The 19,866-nt window shown below is 40.1% G+C and overlaps 1 long non-coding RNA gene across 4 annotated transcripts in view; it reads left to right on the forward strand.

The window, feature by feature from the left end:
- Positions 1 to 19,866, forward strand: part of LOC106506610 (uncharacterized) — a 421,075-nt gene that overhangs the window by 16,575 nt on the left and 384,634 nt on the right. For all 4 annotated transcript variants that reach the window (XR_014831925.1, XR_014831926.1, XR_014831928.1 and 1 more), the window contains exon 2: positions 18,357 to 18,456. This is a non-coding gene — a long non-coding RNA (uncharacterized LOC106506610). The remainder of the gene's footprint in view (positions 1 to 18,356; positions 18,457 to 19,866) is intronic.

Genomic DNA, 19,866 nt, shown 5'->3' on the forward strand with positions numbered 1-19,866 from the left:
CTGTGCAGGAAAGGTGTCAGGTCTGTTATCTGCAGCAATGCTGTAGTGGCCAGGTGAAGAGACTGTAGGTAAGGCATAGGGGGTTAGGTACAGTGTGTGTTGGAACTTCATATAAGCTTTTCCTTTTTTAATCTTGGTATCTGAGTAGACGCAGCATCCATTTACTCTAATCCTGGTGTTTTTCTTCTTGACCCCACACCCTCATTTTCTTCCAGTGCAGTTATCCTCTTTCCCTTCTCCCACTTGCTATGTTCTCCAGGCCAACTGAATAGGCATTGCATTTCCTCTACCAAAGTGATAGGTTCAGGGATGGGCATGGGATCCAGTCAGTCAAGGAGATGCAATCAAGGCTTTTCTGGGCTGCTGGTGGATGAGGCCCTCTCCTTCTGCTGGAAGGATGTAAGACTGTACTGCTCAGAGCCTGAGAAAGAGACAGAAAGCAGGGCCAAGATCCAAGAAGAAACCAGGTCCTGATGGGATGGCATTGTTGGAACTCTTGGATTCCACTGCCCATGGACTGTTTCAGTTGCATTAACCAGTTAAACACCTGTTTTTGTTGAAGCTGGTTTGACTTAAGATTTCTGTCCCTTGCAAAAAAAAGAGACCAATAAATACTTTGAGTTTACGCCCACTTCAGATGAATATTACCTTTTTTACTTTATTCATTTAGGTATTCATTCAAGTAATACTTATTGAGTGTCTACTCTGCCTGGTACTGTGAAAAAGTTCAGCTTCCAGTTGTGTGGAGGCTGTGTAGCACTGGGAACTATGTCTAGTCACTTATGATGGAACATGATAATGTGAGAAAAAAGAATGTGTACATGTATGTGTAACTGGGTCACCATGCTGTACAGTAGAAAATATTGGGGAAATAAAAAAATTAGAAAAAAAAAAGGAAAAAGGGATCTAAATTAAAGTTCAAGGCAACTGTAGCCCCTGTAATATTGAATATACTGCCTTTAGGTATATATTTTTTTGCTATTTCTTGGGCCGCTCCCGTGGCATATGGAGGTTCCCAGGCTAGGGGTTGAATCGGAGCTGCAGACACCAGCCTACCATTGGCCTACGCCAGAGCCACAGCAACGCTGGATCCGAGCCGTGTCTGCAACCTACACCACAGCTCACAGCAACGCCGGATCATTAACCCACTGAGCAAGGGCAGGGACCGAACCCGCAACCTCCTGGTTCCTAGTCGGATTCCTTAACCACTGCGCTATGATGGGAACTTCTGATGAAAAATTTTTGATTGTTAAAATAACCCAAAAGTTGGGAGAGAACCAGACCTAAGGAAAAGTGTGTGTGTGTTGAGTGAGTGAAGGGGCATATCTTTTATTGAAAATTTGTAATGAGGGAAATATTTGTAAAGTAGCTGGAATATTCATATAGTTGGTTTGGGTTGTTAGCTTGTACACCACGTAGTCCCTGAGGTCCCTGAATATCAAGGTCTCCGCAGATGTGTGGAAGTCAAGTCAGCTCCTCTTCAGGCACATGGGACTTTCCCTTTTCTCCATCGAAAGAATCTAATATTTTGAGTCTTTTTTTTAAATAAAAAGAAAAATGTCTCTTGGACTTAGAATGTCCTGCCTTCTTTTATGGAGCTTAAATTTCCTTAGCTGGAAGCTTTATATGTCTTTTTCTGCCAAGGTTGGCTCTGGGCCTATGGTTTCCACTGTCTTCTTGGAAAAAAAAAGCACCCCTCGCCTGATTCCTAGGGCAATATACTATGTCCTTCCTCCATATTTTATGTATATTTTTTTATTTTTAATTTTTTTTTTGTCTTTTTAGGGCCACATCCATGGCATATGGAGGTTCCCAGGCTAGGGGTCGAATCAGAGCTGTAGTCACTGGCTTACACCACAGCCACAGCAATGCAGGATCTGAGCTGCATCTGCGACCTACACCATAGCTCATGGCAAAGCTGAATCCTTAACCCACTGAGCAAGGCCAAGGATCGAACCCATATCCTTATGGATACTACTTGAGTTCGTTAACCACTGAACCATGAAGGGAACCCCTATGTAGATTTGTAAAAGGACTGATAGCTTTGGGTATGAGTGGACCAGAAGAATTATTGCAATTGACTTTTTAAGAACTCTATTATAAATTCACTTTTGACTTTCTGATGTTATGGATTTTTGCCACATTTTGCCTTTACAGTCCCAGGAAGTTTCATCTAAGACCAGTCTTAAACTTTTTTCTCTCTGTCTCTTTATAGGATTCTAACACTGAAGGGACATTAGGGTCAAGACTGTGTAGGCCCCTACACCTAGCTACCATTTTTTGATTAATTACAAAGACTTTGAATGTGGATAATCTACATTTGAAACCATGCTGTAATAGTTGGTTGTCTTGTGGCAGGTTATTTCATTTTTTTCAGCCTCAGTTTTCCCTTCTGTAAAATGGGTGTTGTAAAATGCCTGATTCGTGTTGTCATGAAGGTAAATGAGGTAATGCATGTGAAGGAGGCCTTTTGCCCAGTGCTTAAGAGTAGTAAGTACTCAATTAGTGGGCGTTATTCTTATCTTACCCTGTCTTCGATTTACTGTTATCAGCCATGTCCTTAAGCACCGGTTTCCTGTCCCAAAGACCCTCCCTAGGCTGGTGATGGCATCACAGAAACAATTTCTAGGCCTGCTGTGGTTTCTAGGTGGGCTGTGGCAAGAGGAAGCATGTGGAGGCAGATTATGTCCTGCCTTCCATGGGGGTTTGTGTGTCTACTCTTGTTTGCCTGCTTTGGGACCCAAGTCCTTTCAAGGGCTCCCCACTTTCCAACAAGATGGTGTGAAGATACAAAGGGACAAACCAGTGGTACTCAAATTTGACTGCACAGTAGAATTGCTTAGGAAAATTTAAAAAATGCTGATGCCTGGGCTGTACTCCAAAGATTTTGATTTACTTCATCTGGAGTGGGGCCTAGGCCTCAGCATTTTTAAAAAGTCCCCCATGCGATGCTAATGGTATCCAGGCTGAGGTTCAATGGGCCCATCTATCTCAGGGCTTCTATTTGAGATTGTCAGTTTATTCTATTTTTATTTTAGTCCTACTCATTATCATTTGGTTGCTTCAGCCTGCAAATATTCCTTGGAAGGGATATTTCTTTTCTTGATTGGAAACCAGCATTCTCTGGTGAATGATTTTTTTTTTTTTTTTAAATCATGATGTTTTGGGAGCTGGCAGTGCCTCATAATATCATTAGACTTGTAGGCCGTTGGATTAGTTCTCCTTTGTGGATCCCAAATTTCCTTCTGAAAAGTGGTAACCCAGATGTGTGCAACAGGAATGATTCTACCTTAGATTTAGGCCCTGGTTTGTACTCTTCCACAAGCTTTCACATTTTCACATGAGAGGTATTGCAGTACAGCGAAGGGTCCCAGGGTAGGACTTGAAAAATATGAGTTGGAGTTTGACTTATGTCACTAATCGGTTATTGAAACTTTGGCTGGAGCTCTTAAAATCTCTGCGACTTTGTTTCCTTACTTCCCCTCTCTAGAGAATTCCAGTATGAAATCTAGTGAAGACTAGGTATTAGTGCATCTTTGCTCCCTTGGCATATGAGGAAACTGGCATAGAGTAGACAAGGGAGTCACCAAGCCTTATGCAAAAGCTTGGGCTTCATCATGGTCAGACTTCCATGGCTCAGGTTTTTAGCCCAGTATGGGTACTGCAGCCTCACAGTAGCCAGCTGTCCAAAGGGCTGGAAGGTGTATTGTTTTAGCTGCAAGAAATGGGAATTAGAAGGCCAGCTCTTTGCAGATACACCAGGTTCTTCCTCTTCCCCACTGCTGTTCTTGGGGCTTTCCCTCACTCCTTGGCCAGTGGAGAAGCCTAAGAGCAATGGATTTCCTTTCATGGTATGGATGAGCCATTCATGAAAGCTTAGACAAAGGCTTATCTATTGTGTTGGCATTGACATGTCTGTTCTTGTGGGCTTCTTTGAGCACAGAGTCAGAGAGCAGTGGTAGACATGCCTAGATGTTCCTCAAATGTGCTTCCATTTCTTCCTGATGTTTAACTGAACTACATTTCCCAGTCTTCCTTGCAATTTGGTTTGACCATTGATGGCATTCTGGCCAATAGGATGTGTGTGGGAGCTATGTGTGCTCCTTCCTGGCCCTGGAAAGCTCCTGGGGGCATCCTCTATGGGTTTCCATATCTGTTCTTTCCATCCTGGAAACATTGTATTTGAAGACTCTGTGAAGCGATAAGACAGGAGCCTGGATCAGGACTTGAAGAAGAGCTACCTGATCAAGAAAAAACTGCATTGAACAATTACTGGAGCACAAACAAAACAGAACAAAACACGACTATTTTGTTAAGTCTTTGAGATTTTAAAGTTTGATTACTTCATTACTTTCAATAACTTAGGAGGAATAGTAAGAAGATTGGTGGTTTGGTGGGGTGATGCCTCTCACATCCAGAGTTCTCTATGGAATCATTGGAAACCACATTCTTCCATAGCTTCTTCCCCTGTCCTGTGCTATGTCCTTCACTGTCTTATACATTTCACCTCAGGGTCCTCCCTTATCAATCACAGGCTCAAGAATCCCCCTCTCAGGCTCTGCTCCATGAGGTTCCAGTCCCATGACTAAAATATAATCGCATAAAGGCAGCAATCTACTTTCATTCTCCACTGAATTTCTAGTTACGCAGTGAATGAAGGGTTAAAGTGCCTTATATGTGTAAGTAACTAAGGCACTGTGAATACATACAAAGAAATACAAGTCATGATTTTGGCTCTTTGTTTTCTCAAGTCCTGTCTAAAGTTACAGTAGTTCCCCTTATCTGCAGTTTCACTTTCCTTGCTTTCTGTAACCCATGGTCAGTAGCAGTCTGAAATATTAAATAGAAAATTCTAGAAATAATTCGGAAGTTTTAAGTTGCCCTCTGGTCTGACTATCGTGATGAAATGATAAGCTGCCTGGGGATCCCCAACCATGGGTGTTGTCTGCTACTAACATCCAGCCATCTGCAGTGCAGCCCTGTGGTTCAGAATCACCTGTAGCAGATTGACCCTCTTTCTAAATATCGTCAGCAGATCAGTAGGTGCCTAACACTAGATCACAGTGCCTTCGTCATTCACCTTTCTTTATCTCATCATGGAACCATTTTATCATCTCACATCAACACAAGAAGGGGGACTACAGCACAGGAAGATATTTTGACAGAGCATTCGCACAGCTACTTTTTTAGAGTATATTCGTATAATTGTTTTATTATTAGTTTTTGTTGTTACTCTCTTACTGTGCCTAATTCACAAATTAAACTTTATCATAGGTATGTATATATAGGAAAAAACATAGTATATAGATAGGGTTCAGGCATCCAGTGGAGGTCTTGGAACACACCTTCAAGGATAAGGGGGGAGGTAACTGCACTCTTTTCTATCAACCTTAAAATAATGTAGACAATATCACATATTCACATTTCATTGTTTTTCCTAATGGGCAACAATAAAGAGATACTATTATTTAATGCTCTTATTTTTAAGTGAGATTTAATTGTGGAGGTGATTTTTTTTTTCTTATTCCGGTGTTATTTCTGTTATAAAATTGCCTCTTTGGCCATTTGTGATATGAACAATATAAATTTTTTTGTTTGACAGAGAAATTTATAAATGGACACATACATAAATATGTATATATTCTGTATGACACATTTATCTACAGATACATATCTAAATATGTATCTATTTTCCTTGTGGAGGTGATTTTTAAGACAGTTTTTTTTCCTTGATCCGTTCTTTACATGATCTTGTTTGTTTGTTTGTTTGTTTTTTCCCCTGAAGACTGGGCATCTAAGGGAATTGCTTTTTTGGAGTAAAACTTGGAAAGAATTTCATATAAATTATAAAGCCTAGCCATGCAGGCAAAGAACATAACCATTTTAGAGACCTCTTAAATCCAAACATAATTCCTTTAAAGAACACTGTAACAGACAATGTGGCCTTTGCTTTGGAAGGCCTGCTTCTGGCGCAAGGAAAGTGGGGGCTTCTCAGTTGAGCAGTGGGAGAGAAACGGTGAAGGGCATGCAAAAAGCGATTGCTTTAAGCGTATTGGCTTTTCCTTTCATATCTGCAACGTGATCCTATTATTTTGAAGCAATGAGGTCATTTAAGTGTGCCTGGCTTGAGATTTGCTATTTTCCTCTATTCTTTTCTTTAAGTCTTTTTGTCAACCATGTTCTCCTCGACTAGCAGAGCAGCTGTCTGGGTAGTTATAATCCCATTAAAAAGGCCTCTATTATGTCAATAATTTATTTATAGAGAAATTAGTCACCTGGGGTTGTTGGGTGATTCTTCTCTTTATACATATTGTACCCCAGAGAAGCAGGGCTATCCCCTTCTTGTTAGATAAGGCCTGTTGCCTTGTCACGGTACCATATTGGCTGAAACTGATTAGCAATTAACATGGAACATGCCTTCCAATGTTTGCAAAGCCCCCTTAATCTTTGCCACTGATCATATTCCTCTCAAGGTTTTCTGATAAAGCTGAGATTGTAGATGTGTCTGTGTGTACAAGGCTTATAGTATTACGTGAAAATATGACAGGCATTAAATGACCATCCTGGTGGGAAAGGTGGGGAATCCAACCACAAAGACTTTCTAAACTTGCTCAAGTACATTTGAACACTGTCTTAAAATTAGCAGTGCATCTTCCTCCACAGATTCCATTCTTTTTTTTTTTTTTTTTTCCTAAAGAAATTTTACATTCTTGCTGTTTGAGTTCAGGTCTAATTATATTCTCCCAAGAGAAAGAGGACAGTCAAGGGGCTGAATTGCAGTAAAGGAACATATCAGATTATTAAACTATCCACCATTAGTGGGTTGAGGTTTAGTTTTTGGAAACACATCATGTTTTATAAACTATAAAAAGTAGCAGGCTTTATAATAAAAGACAGTGACATGGAATCAATCTCTTATACTGATTTTTCTTTATTTTCTCAAAACAGCAAAGAGTGATTTTTGAGACATGGAAAGGATCTTCAAGGATTGCCTCAAGGGCTCTCACTGTAATTCCTCTATAGTTTAGGAAATGCTAGAGGGCAAAAAGAATAGTCATCTATTGGCTAGGTGGCACTTGCTCTCAGAGTATCAGTGGGAATTTGCAAAAGAGACACCAAGAAAGGCACCCTTCTGAGTTTCAACTGCTGTTATCAACTTTCAATGCCAAGTAGGCTTTCCAGAAAACCCTAGTCAAATTTTCAAAAGAGACCATAAGATTTAAATAAAGGGGTATAAAAGCTGATGAGTGAAGAAAAAAAGCAATATTTATTTAGCATAGCTGAATTTCCTTAGCTGTTTGGAATTATTTGAGCATCAAGTTCAAAGTGAAATTTGAAGAAGCAAGAGGGGTTGGCCAGGTCTGTAGATATGCAAGTCAGATATTTTAAAAGTCCCCTTGGATCTTGCCCTCTAGCTATTCCCACCTCTCACCTAGTGAAGGTTTCTCACTGATCTTCTCTGTTCTGCTTCCCCAACCCCTCCCATGTAGCACTTTGCTCTATTCAGAAAATGTGGGAGTTGCCATTGTGGCACAGTGGAAATGAATCAGACTAGGGACTATGAGGTTGTGGGTTTGATCCCTGTCCTCGCTCAGTGGGTTAAGGATCCGGCCTTGCAGTGAGCTGTGGTGTAGGTTGCAGATACAGCTTGCATCTGGTGTTGCTGTGGCTGTGGTGTAGGCCAGCAGCTGATGCTCTGATTTGACCAACCCCTAGCCTGGGAACCTCCATATCCTGTGGGCATGGAGGCCAGGGATAGAACCTGGGTCCTCAGTCATGTTCATTTCCACTGAGCCATGATGGGAACTCCTAAGGGACAAAACCTTTAATTCTATTACATTTTAATTAATTTAAACCTAGTGGCCACTGAATTGGACAACTCTAGTGAAGCAGGGAACTTGTCTAGTAGCCAAGATGGGGAAAGATGGTATGAACCACGTTTTGAGGTACAAATGTAAGGTAGTGACAGAATTGACTCCAGAACCACAGTGGATGGGTTCAAATCTCACCTCTGCTTTTTTCAGCTGTGAAGTTGTGATACTTGCTTACTCCCTCTGTGTCTTAGTTTCCTCATCTGTAACTTGGGACACAGTGACAAAAACAATATCTACTTTAGAGTGTTTGTGTAATAATTTATTGACTGATTCATAGAAAACACTTAGAATAGTGCCTGGCATGCAGAAAGCCAGAGTTAAAAGAAGAAAATACCAATTGCTCTTGGAACCAATGAAATAAATTAGGGTTAAATAAAAGATTGAACTGTTCATAGATGCTCAGTCACGAGAGTTTTCACTCCTTTTCTTTCCTTTTGGCGCTATTAGTTAATTCATATATTCATCCAGCAAATAAGACTGCTCTGTGCCAGTCTTATCCTGGGGGCTGGAGAAATAATAATGAACAGAACACTGTACCTGTCCTCAAGTTCATTGTCAGGTGAGAGAGATTATTGAAAATTGAATGTAAATATGGCTCTACTTCTTTACTTCTCTCTGTATCATACCTCTTTATCCTGTGACTTTGCAGCAGCTCTTATCAAGACCAGTCCATTTCTTCACTCTTAAATCTGGGCTAGCCTTGTGACTTGATTTGACACATAGCATGTGGCAAAAATGATCTGGTACCTGTCTTCAGCTTAGACCTCAAGAGGTCTTGTGCAAGTTCTTCCTTGCCCCCTTTCTCTCTCTTAGATCCTGGCCCAGCTGCTTTGTGAACAAGCTCCAGCTAGCCTGCTGGAGGATGGAGACCATACACACACGGACCAGAAGCAAGTCAGCCCAGTTAAGACCACCCTGGACCAGCTAATTCCCACCCAGCTGACCACAGATGCATAAGCAGGCACATCTGGGCACAGCCCATGAACTCATGTTTGAAGCCACTGGGTTTTAAGGGGGTATGTGTGGGAAGCAATCACTCATTGTTACACAGAGATAGTCCAGTCACTGTAGTGCAATCACTGTCTAATCACAGAAATAAATACAAGGACTCCTAAGGGAAGACATTGCTAAGCTGAGGCCAGAGCGATAAAAACTAAGGAAGGAGATGTTTCAGGCAGAGGGAAGAGCATGAGAAACCTCGAACATAGCAAAACAACTCTTGTCCTATCTGCTCTCGGGAACATGGGACTATAAATATTTTTTTACTCAAGAAGCTTCTTGTGTTGCTGTGATGTCAAGATTCACACTCAAAGAAGTCAGTTCTTACACAAATTGAACTGTATTAACTGCTGAATTTGGTCAGACCTTGGCCCAAAAAGTGGGAAGAGCACAGAGATCTGTGAGGACTGAAATAAATGGAAGACTTCTCAGAAGAGAAGCTAGTTGTGATAGGACATGAGGAATGAGTAGGACATGGCACATGAGAGAGGGGCATGTTCCTGGAGCCATTGTGGGCATTTTCGGAGAGGGGGCTACTTGGTCATCCTTGCCCATTGAATATCTACTGTGTGTAAAGCCCTATTGGAGGAACCATGAGAGAAGGAAAAGAAGCAGGAAACGCTACCATGTCTTCATGAAATTGAGAGTTATGCTTGCCTTTGAGGTGCTAAGCTCCTCTTAAGTTACATCTCAGCGCTTGCACTTTGTAAGCTCAGCCTATCATTCATTTCCACCTGTGTGGTTGAGGATTTTGCTTTGTGTCAGGTGCAAGGAGAACCCTGAAACTGTAGATCAATGAGTAGTACCATTTTGGATGTTCTCCACAGCAGCCAGGGGCTTGATTCTGTTTTTCCAGAAGATCTTTTCTCATGACCATTTTCCAAATAGACAGAGTTCCATTTTTTTAGCCCCCCTGTACTGTGGATTTCATGCTGAGCTGAAGATCTGAGCCCCAGGACATTGGCGCCTGTTGAGAGCTTTATCTTCTCTCCTTAAAGTTTCTACTGAGCCTCCCTAGGATTTAGGGGCTTATATGGTATTTTCTTAGCCAGAAGTCTTTTTAAAACTTGATTATCAGAAATAAAACAAGAGCAACCCCTACCTCCTAAAAACCTTGCATAAGAAAACTTTGATTTGAAGGAGGGGCAGCCCAGACAGAACTAGCATTAGCTCAAGCTGGAATCCTAGGCTGAAGCAGGGAGTTGCTTATTTGTGAGAGGCGTATTTGTTAAATCATAAAGAAAGCTGCCCTCAAAACTAAGCCCAGACATCCAGGGACATGTGCAGAGATGATTTATACTGTCTCCTTTTCTAGTCTGCAGATATCTTTGGAACTAGAGGGGTGGGGGCAGGCAGTGTTTGTAAAGACCGCCATGAACCCCCCTGGCTAGTCTCCATCTCTAACCCTGTCTGCTCTTATCTAGGCTCCTCATGGGCGCTCAAAGGCATTTGAAAATAAACAAGTGAGATTTCCCAAGACCATCCTAGCAATCCACTCTGACACTCCTGAGACAGTGGGCCAAAGCTGGTCCCTCTCTATTGCTTTTCATGGTCTAGCATTCTGAGATTCTTTTCCTTATTAGTTCAGAAGTGAGATTCTACATGTTATTGACAAGTGCTCTGGTCAGAGCTTTTGCCCTTAGCCCTGATTTTACAGAACTGTTGTTTGAATGGAGATAAATACTTTTAATATTACCTGTGGACACTCATTTCAAATGTATTTAAGTATAGGGGGTAGTTCCTGGCTAAGAAAGTTCCTATGGTTAACTGATTTTTCTCAATTTATAATAACCATTTGGAAAAAATTGTAATTTACATCAGGTAAGGGGGACATTTCTAGAATCTATAAGGAATGTCTACATATCAATAAGGATAGGCTAAAAACCCATAGAAAAATGACCTAAAGATAGAATCAGATCCTTCTCTAGAAAGAAAATCAAATTTTATCTTATATATATAAAAAGCCATTTAACCTCTTCCATAATAACAAGATAGTTTTTAACCTCCCAGATTAGCAAACACCTAAATGTTTAATAATTTAATTGGTTAAAAATATGTGAAGAAAATCAAACTTTCATATATTATTGACTGTATAAATTGGTATAATTTGGGGGACAGTTTGGTACTAGCTACTAAAATGGCAAATATCCTTTGAGCTAGAAATTCTACCTCTAGCAATTTATCCTATGTAAATACCCACCCTGGAGTGAATTTTTGCATGCACAGTTCTTCACTTGGGCATTATTTATAACTGCAAAAGGTTGGAAATAACTCTAAATGCCTATCAGTGGAGGACTGGAGAAATTTATTATGGTACACCATACAGTATTATGCAGCAGTTTTAAAAGTATCTTGATGCACTGTTGTGGAATACTATCCACGATGTATCATTACGAAAAAAATGCAGCGTGCAGAAAAATTTGTGTTGAGTTACCATCAATATAAAAAAGAAAAAATGTGTTTGTATGTGCATAAAATATCTTTGAATACACACACACAAAGTGAAAATAACATTTTTCTTTCAGAAGGGGGAACCGGGTGCTTGGAAGACAAAGATGAGGCAAGGCATGTATTTTTACTGTGTATCCTTTTGTACCTTTAGAATTTTATACCACTATGAGTGTATTACCCATTAAAAATCTGAGCCCTAATCAGAATTCTCAGATAAAGGTTTCTTTTAGATTTTCTTCCATCTAAAAATCTGGAATTATTCTTCCTCAGGTCCATGTGAGAAACCATTTACTTCATAGGCTACAACCTACCACTCACTCTCTTCTCCCCTTTGCCTAACCTGGTACCTGGCAGAGCATAAGGGCTCAAAAATATTTGTTAGAAATATAAATGAAGGCAAAGTTTGCATGAAATGACTTCATATAGAGGCTTTCCACTCCCACTGTAGATACAGTGGGGTCAGGGTGAGACTACTGTAATTTCCAGGGGAGTCATTTTTATGTTGAAATTGATTACTTTTTAAAGAAAATCTGAGGAAAAGAAATGGACTTACTTGAGAATGGGGTGTTAAAAACTTGTATGACTATATTGATTGTGGTCTTTGGTTACTGATTAATTCTTTCTAAGGGGATGGAGAGTGAGCAGAGAACTCTGTGGGCATCATCTTGGCCAGTGGTATACTGGAAAAAAACCAATCCCTGGTTTGTTGTGTTTGCCAGTTTCCATGGTGTAAGTTCTCTTACCATAGCTGATTTCAAGTTACCATGTGACATCTCTGAATATGAAGTCAGGAGGACACAATGACAGTTGGCTCTGGTGACGCAGGAGCTGTCAGGTTCAGCATATCCCTGGTTATGACCCTTCCATAGTTAACAGCAGAGGCTTCAGAATGTACATAGACTCTTTGAAGGGTTGGTGTCTCAGAAATGTTTTGTAGTTCTTCTAAGCCAGTAGTTCTCAAAGTGTTGTCCATACACATTCTTGGGCCATTCCTCCAAACTTACTGAATCAGAGAATGTGGCGATGGGGCACAGCAATCTAGATTTTGAAAAGCCCTGCAGGTGATTCTGGTGCATGCCAAAATTTTAGGTCCACTTCTCTAAACCTCTGTTTTTCCTGCAAAGGGCCAGGAGTATTTTTAAAAATGCAGGGCTGTAGTAAGGATTAAACAGAATAATGATTTTAAAACATTTGACCTTGAGAATATTAACTATGATAATGAAGGTTATTTTTCTGTGGCTCAGGTAGGCATTTAAGAGGCATCAAGTGAGTTTGAGGAATGTTCTATTCCTTTTCTTATGTCCAAGGGGAGAAAATATGCCAAGGAGACACTTGGGTAGCTTTCTGTACATTCAGGCCATGCATAAATATCCTTTTATTAATTGAAGTCTAGTTGATTTACAATGTTGTGTTTCAAATTATAGCAAAGTGATTCATATATATGTGTATATATATATACACATACACACACATATGTGTATGTATATGATGTTTCAGATTCTTTTCCATTATAGGTCATTACAAGATACAGTTATAGTTCCCTGTGCTATACCTTAGGACCTTGTTATTTATCTATTTCATGTATAGAAGTGTGTATCTTTTAATCCCAAACTCCTAATATATCCCTTCTTCACTTTCCCCTTTGGTAAGTGTAAGTTTATTTTCTATGTATGTGAGTCTGTTTCTGTTTTATAGATAAGTTCATTTGTATCATTTTTTAAAATATTGCACATGTAAGTGATATCATAGGATATTTATCTTTCTCTGTCTGACTTCACTTCGTATGATAATCTCTAGGTCCTTCCATGTTGCTGCAACCATGCATAGTTATCTTTTTTAAAACTTTTTTTTTTAAATGAAAGTGTAGTTAATTACAATATTGTACCAATTTCTGCTGTGCGGTCATGTATACATTCTTTTTCTTATATTGTCTTCCATCATGGTCAATTCCAAGAGATTGGAAATAGTTTCCTGTGCTGTACAATAGGATCTCATTGCTTATCCATTTTAAATGTTGTAGTTTGCATCTACTAACCCTAAACTCCAAGTAAATTATGGGTGTAATTATCTTAATTCTCATTCATTAGTAGAGGTGGATACCAGCACTGTTTCCCTGTAGCATGCTTATGTGGAGCTAGATGCCTTGGGCCAAGGCCATAGAGGTGATTTCCCCTCAATGTCTAGCCCTTTGCAGACCCCGGCCTTTATTTAACTGATTAAACCAGCTTATCATATGTGTCAAGAACCAGGCTTCACGAAAAGAAGATGAAGAGTGGGAGCTGTGGAGAACCTGTTTGGAGCCCTAGGACTTAAATCTCAGGAAAGGCTTGGAGTTGGGTAGCAACACTTATGGTTTTGGAGAATATTAGCTTCACTTATTGAGCATGTGCTACCTATCAGATGTTAACAACATGGCTTTTCGCCATAGCCATTATCCATCCATTTTATAGATGAGGAAACTGAGGTGGAGAGTTCAGGTAAGGCGTTCAAAGTCACAGAATGGACACCTGGATTCTTGGATGTAAGGAAGACACAGAGCCAGTCCTTAATCACCATTGTCTCTTTTCCTTTATGCATTTTATTTTCCCCTTATGCATATCACTGACAGGAATCTTGGGAATAAAAGGGCCACTCACCCCTGCTGCAGGCTCCTTCTTTTTTTTTTTTTTTTTTTTGCCTTTGGGCTTATTTCAGAAATTGTCATACCAGAAAGGCCTATGTCAGTCTTCCCTGAAGGCACAAAGTTGAACTTCGAAAGGAATCAGTGCACTGCGGTGTTGAGGGCACGGGGGTCCTGCAGACCCGTGGGTGGATTCTGACTGTACCACTTATTAACTCTTTGACCTGAGTACATGATTTTTTTCTCACTAAGTGTCTTAGGTCAAATTCCTTAGAGGCAGAGCCTCAGATGGAGATTTTTGTGCAAATGATTTATTAAGGGAACACTCCCAGGAGAACTCTGAAATAGGATGAGGGAACGGGAAGATACTGAATGTAGAATCCAGCTTAACCAGAATCTGGTCTCAGCCTGATCCCATGGGGAACTCTGAAATGTAAATGGTACCAGAGACTTGGTCCCAAGGGGGCTACGTTTTGTACCTTTGTATCTGTCAGTTTTTGTCTAGGGGCTGCCATGGAGGGGTGTAGTCTCCCCCCGAGGTGCTTCTCTCAAGGGAAGAGGGTAGCCCAGAGCATCAGCAGCTGTTATTCACAGTAGCCAGGTCACTACTGGATCTAGACAGGACCAGCTCTTGGTATGGTCGCTCTCAGTTTTTTATTTATTTATTTTATGTTATGATTTTTATTTTTTCCATTATAGTTGACTTACAGTGTTCTGCCAATTTCTACTGTACAGCAAAGTGACCCAGTCATTTATATATATATATATATATACATATATATATATATATATATTCTTTTTCTCACATAATCCTCCATCATGTTCCATCACAAGTGACTGGATATTGTTTCCTGTGCTATACAGCTGCCTTTTATTTTTAAAATGTAGATGCTAGTGCCCATTCAAAGGGGATATTTAGAATATTTATAATGATATAATCCATTCAGAGGATTAAGCACATTACCAGGCACAAAGAACACACAAAATCAATGTTGATGTCATTTCTCCTCCTATCTGGTTTAAAGTGAGTGACGTCATTTCTCTGGTTGAGGTGAAGAATAGCTTCTCAAATATGCTTGAGATTAGAAGAAGAATAAAATATTCTGGGAGGGTTATTCATTTTTTTTTCATTCAAAAATATTTCTCTTGCATCTACTGTGTGCTAGTCGCAGTCCTAAGTATTAGGGGTAGAGTTGCAAATAAAACACAAGATCCCTGCTCTAATGGAGCTACCTTTCTCTCGAGAGGAGAAGACAATAACCAAAGAGGTAAACTAGCAAATATTAGCCAGTGATAAGTAGTATTAAATTTTTTTTGTTGCAGGAACGGACTCCAAAATGATTGGAGAACTACCTTAGACTGAGTGGTCAGGAAGTCCTCTCCAAAATGACATGGACTTGAAGGGCAAGAATGACCTGGTTGTTCTGAGTGGGGGGATATAGTTTCAGGTAGAGAGGACAGCTAATGCAGATGTGCTAAGGCAAGAAGAAAGTGGGCAAATTCCACTTGCAGAGGAAAAACCAGTGTACTGGAGTGTAGAGCACAAGAGGACAGTGATAGGAAATGAGCCCAGAAGATAAGGTTGGAAGGTTGGTACAGGCTAGACCCTTCAGAGCCACAGTAAGCTGTTCTGAGAAATTTAGATTGCATTGTAAGTCTCAAGGGAAGCCAGGATGAGTTTTTACAGGGGCATGAAATGAATTTATGGGTATTTAAAATAATCATTCCAACTGGTTTGTGAAGAATGGATGGTAGAAGAACAAAAGTGGGAGCAGAGGGTCCAATTAGTAGATCGTGGCAAAGATAATGTTTTAGAACAAGGTAGTGGAGCAGAGGAAACAGATGTAAACAAATTCAGAAAGTGTTTTGGAGGCAAACTTAGTAGACCATGTTGACAGATTGGATTCTGGCCATGAGAGAAAGGGAGAAAACAAGGATGAGTCCTACATTTATGTTTTGAGCCTCTGGGCAGATGTTTAGCTATTTACTGAGACAGGAAAGACCAAGGGATCTTGTGTATTAGAGAAAGAGGAAAGCAAATGAAGACACAGTATAGGGAGTGAAAAAAAAAAAAAAAAGAACGTGCCACATGTGCAAAATCAAATGGAGACATTGTAAAATTAGAAGAAAACTGAGTAAGCAAGAGTTTAGTTCTGTTGGTGGGAAAATTTGATGCCTGATAATGAGACATATTGGAGTTTAAAAGGCCTATTTGAGTTTGTTCTGGTGATCAGTGTTTTCAAAGCATAGCAGACACAAATTTATTCTTCCAGTTCTTCTAAGAGGAAGTAGTGTCTGGAGGTACTTAGGTTCTGGAATCTTGAAAGGACTGAGGATTTGCTTACTCTAGAATTATAAGTGTTTTTTTTTTTTTTTTTTTTCAAATCTAGTCATCAAAGCCATAAGTACAGGGATAAAGTTCTTTACAAATAGGGATATTTTCTGAGTGGTATACTCTGAAAATCTCAATAGATGGGTCGAAAAAAAAGCTAAATCTCAGCTTTTTCCATTGACCCAACTTCTTTTGGGGGGATATGAGGCAGGAGCTAGTATTCTCTTTCCATCGTGTTCAATAGTAAAAATTCATGAAGCAAATGTAGCATTTCTTTTTCAAAGATTTAAAATTAAGAAAAATATTTTGGGGTTGGAAACTTGGTAGCAATGTGCTGTGCTGATCTGTCCATCCAAGACCAAAAATTCCAATAAGCTTAGAAGAAAACACAACAGAAACTCTTCTACAGCTTTGTTCTTGGTTCAATGTTCTTCCTTCAAGGCAGGCCTTATTCTCCCCAATTAGGCCTCCTTTTATTAAAAAAAAAAATTTTAGGGACCCCCCCTCCCAATTAAAGAAGAAAGATCAATATAGAGGTTGAGATGTTGAGTTTTTTTTTTTTTCATGGCCATGTTGTTATGTTCCTAAAAGCAGCTTCGTGAAAGGGAAGGAGTGGAGATTCCATCCTAGCCACCTGGAGCCATTCATTGTCCATCCAGTTGTTCTTAGGACCCTCCACACAGGAACTTCTCTTCCTTCTACCACTCCAGCGGCAAAAGGATAAGATCTTGGTGCTGTTGAAGAGAAGTAATTGTGGGTCCTAGCTGAGAGTTTTGATTGCACTAAAATTTCCATTCACCTATGAACTTACTGAGATGGGTATGAATTGGAAACGATAATGAATCTGCCACTCTCTAGCATCAGGAAATTATGACCAATTCTAATGCAATTGAGAGGACTTGCGGGATCTTGATATATGCTTATGGTCCTACCCTGAACATGCTCTATGTATTACTGGATTTATTCCTCACTTCAACATCCGAACATTATAATTTCCATTTCAATTGCCATGTGAGTGAAGTTGTCCTGCCCGTCTGGATCTGAGGTGTGGCTACAGGAGAAGCCGGGAGAAGTTGGCGGCATCTCTTTCTCTAGATTATTATATGTATTGATTGATTTTCATGAGATTCTAGAAATTTCCTGTAGGAGGAAAATAACTTGTATTGGAATGGGCATGGCAGGGCAGAGGGTTATGACAGAAGCCAAGCTTCAGGGAGGGACTCTGGAGACCCCACTGAGAATTCATCCCCATTGAAGGAACAGCATAATGGGAGCAGAGTCTGCACTAGAGTCTGAATTGATGCTAATTCTGGGTTTAGTACTGAGGCTGGTATATGACACTTGGATAGCTTGTATGAGCCATGGGAAGAAAAAAGGCAATATTTGCAAACTAGAAATCTAGTCAGTTTTGTCCAGTAGAAAGAACTTCCTGTGATGATGATAATATTCTATATGTATTCCATCCAAGACACTACTCACTGGCCACATAGGGTCATTGAGCATTTGAAATGAGACTAATGTGACTGAGGAACTGAATTTTAACGAACTGGCCACATATGTCTAGTGCCCAGAACAACTAAATTCTATATACCTACAGTGCTTTGGGATCCCCACAATTAAGCACTGCTCAGTAAAGCCAAGTTAGAGACAGGAAAGGCAGTGGGAACAAAGGGCGGAGTGTGGAGTGAGACATGGCAGAGCATACAGCCCAAACTAATTTAGAGCCTGATAGGAGTCAGCTTCTGTGCTGAACTTCTTGTTTAAGCAGGGGGAGTTTTAAAGCTAGAAAAATATATGCATTAATGGTCTTATGTAGACCCATGTGGCAGTGAGCGTTGGGTTACAATCAGAAAGGACAGTTAGGCTCATTGCTCTGCAGGGTGTTCAGCACCTGCTCTAGTCCTTAGCACATTGTATGTGTTCCATAGGTATTTATTTTGAATGAATAAATGGATACATGGGATATAAGGGTACTCACTAAGGTCATGTCTCAGTTAGCTATTGCCATGGTAATGCTGCATAACAAACCGCCCTCCAAACTCAGTGACTTAAAACAAGATTCATTTATTCTTGCTTATAGGTCAGGAGATTAACTGGAATGGCCCGTGTGATGTGAATTCATCTAGGGGCACAAGAGAATCTCTTTTCATGGAGATGGCAACAGCACATAAGTTCCTAAGGTGAGTCCTCAGAACTATCATGTTGTCATTCCATTCACATTCCATTGGCCAAATCATGTCTCCTCCTTAAGCCCAAAGTTAAGGGCTGGGGAAGTACCCAATGGCCACAGTTCAAGGAGGAGAATTATGAAGTTACATAGCAAAGAACATGGTTCAGGGAAGGGTAAAATTGACATTCCAGATTTGATCTGCCATAGTCATGTGATGAGCCAGGGAGGTCTCACCCAATTTTGTCCAGTTCCACGGTCTGTGTTTCTTCCTCTGCTCCAAATGCTTTATGTACAATCAAAGACGGTTTTTTAATCCATGTGATTCCTAGTCTCCAGGGCGGATGTTATGTTTCCATCCTTTAAAAAATCTGATATTCTGCTTTTAAAAATTTTGCTATTTATCTCATTGAATGATTGTCATTTTTGTGGTACTGGACTGCAATCAATCCACATGATTTGGCTCTGTCCTAGAGTTGGAGGTGTAGTCTCATGGAGGTTCAAATAATCTGTTAGTCTGCACATATTTTTGCTTTAATCATGGACCGTCTCAGTTACCAAGGGCCCAAGATGTGGCTGCCAATGGCTGAAGCACAAGAGGGTGGAATTTTCAGTCCCAGGACTCTTGAGTTTGGTTTTCAACTTTGACTCAGGTTCCTTGCCGCTGTCAGAACCTACTATGGCCTTTACAAGTTGTTGACTTAAAAAATACATACAGCAAATTCTTTTTGAGGTGTAATTCTGTGAATTTGACAGAGGTACATAGTCATGTAACTGCCAGCACAATCACGATATATCCATCACCCGCAGAATTCCCTTATGCTGCTCCTTGGTAGTTCATCTTTCCCCACAAGTCCTGTCTTTTCTAGAATGTCATATAAATGGAATCATACAGTATGGCCTTTGGAGTCTGGCTTCTTTTAGTTAGCATGATGCCTCTGAGTCTCACCCATGCTCTTGTGCGAATCCTAATTTGTTCCTTCTTGTTTCTGAGTAGGACTCCATTGTATGGATGCACAGCACTTTGTTTATCCCATGGTTGAGGGATATTTGGCAATTTGTTTCCAGTTTTTGATAGTTATGAAAAAGCCACTATAAATATTGGCATATAGATTCTGATGTGAATGTAGGTTTTCATTTCATTTGGATACTTGTGGAATTGCTGGATTGTATTTAATATTCTGTCTCCCTATTGGAATATTGGAACCCAAACCAACCAACAAGCCAAATTATTTTCCAAAGTGGCGGCACCATCTTGGATTCTTATCAAAAGTCTGTAAGGGTCCTATTGTACCTTTTTAATTTCTTGATTTTCCTCCTTGCCACTTACATGAATTTGCAAACCCAGACCCTCTCTATTTCCTCAAATTGATTTCTTTGCCTTCCCTGGTGTTTTAAAAGAGACTGTTGCCTGGGTAAGATC

The sequence above is a fragment of the Sus scrofa genome, chromosome 17 (genome assembly GCF_054392235.1).
Source record: "Sus scrofa isolate SSC_HxYL_T2T_F1_AM1 chromosome 17, Sscrofa_HxYL_maternal_Yorkshire_Landrace_v2.0, whole genome shotgun sequence".
In the NCBI taxonomy this organism is placed as follows: Eukaryota; Metazoa; Chordata; class Mammalia; order Artiodactyla; family Suidae; genus Sus; species Sus scrofa.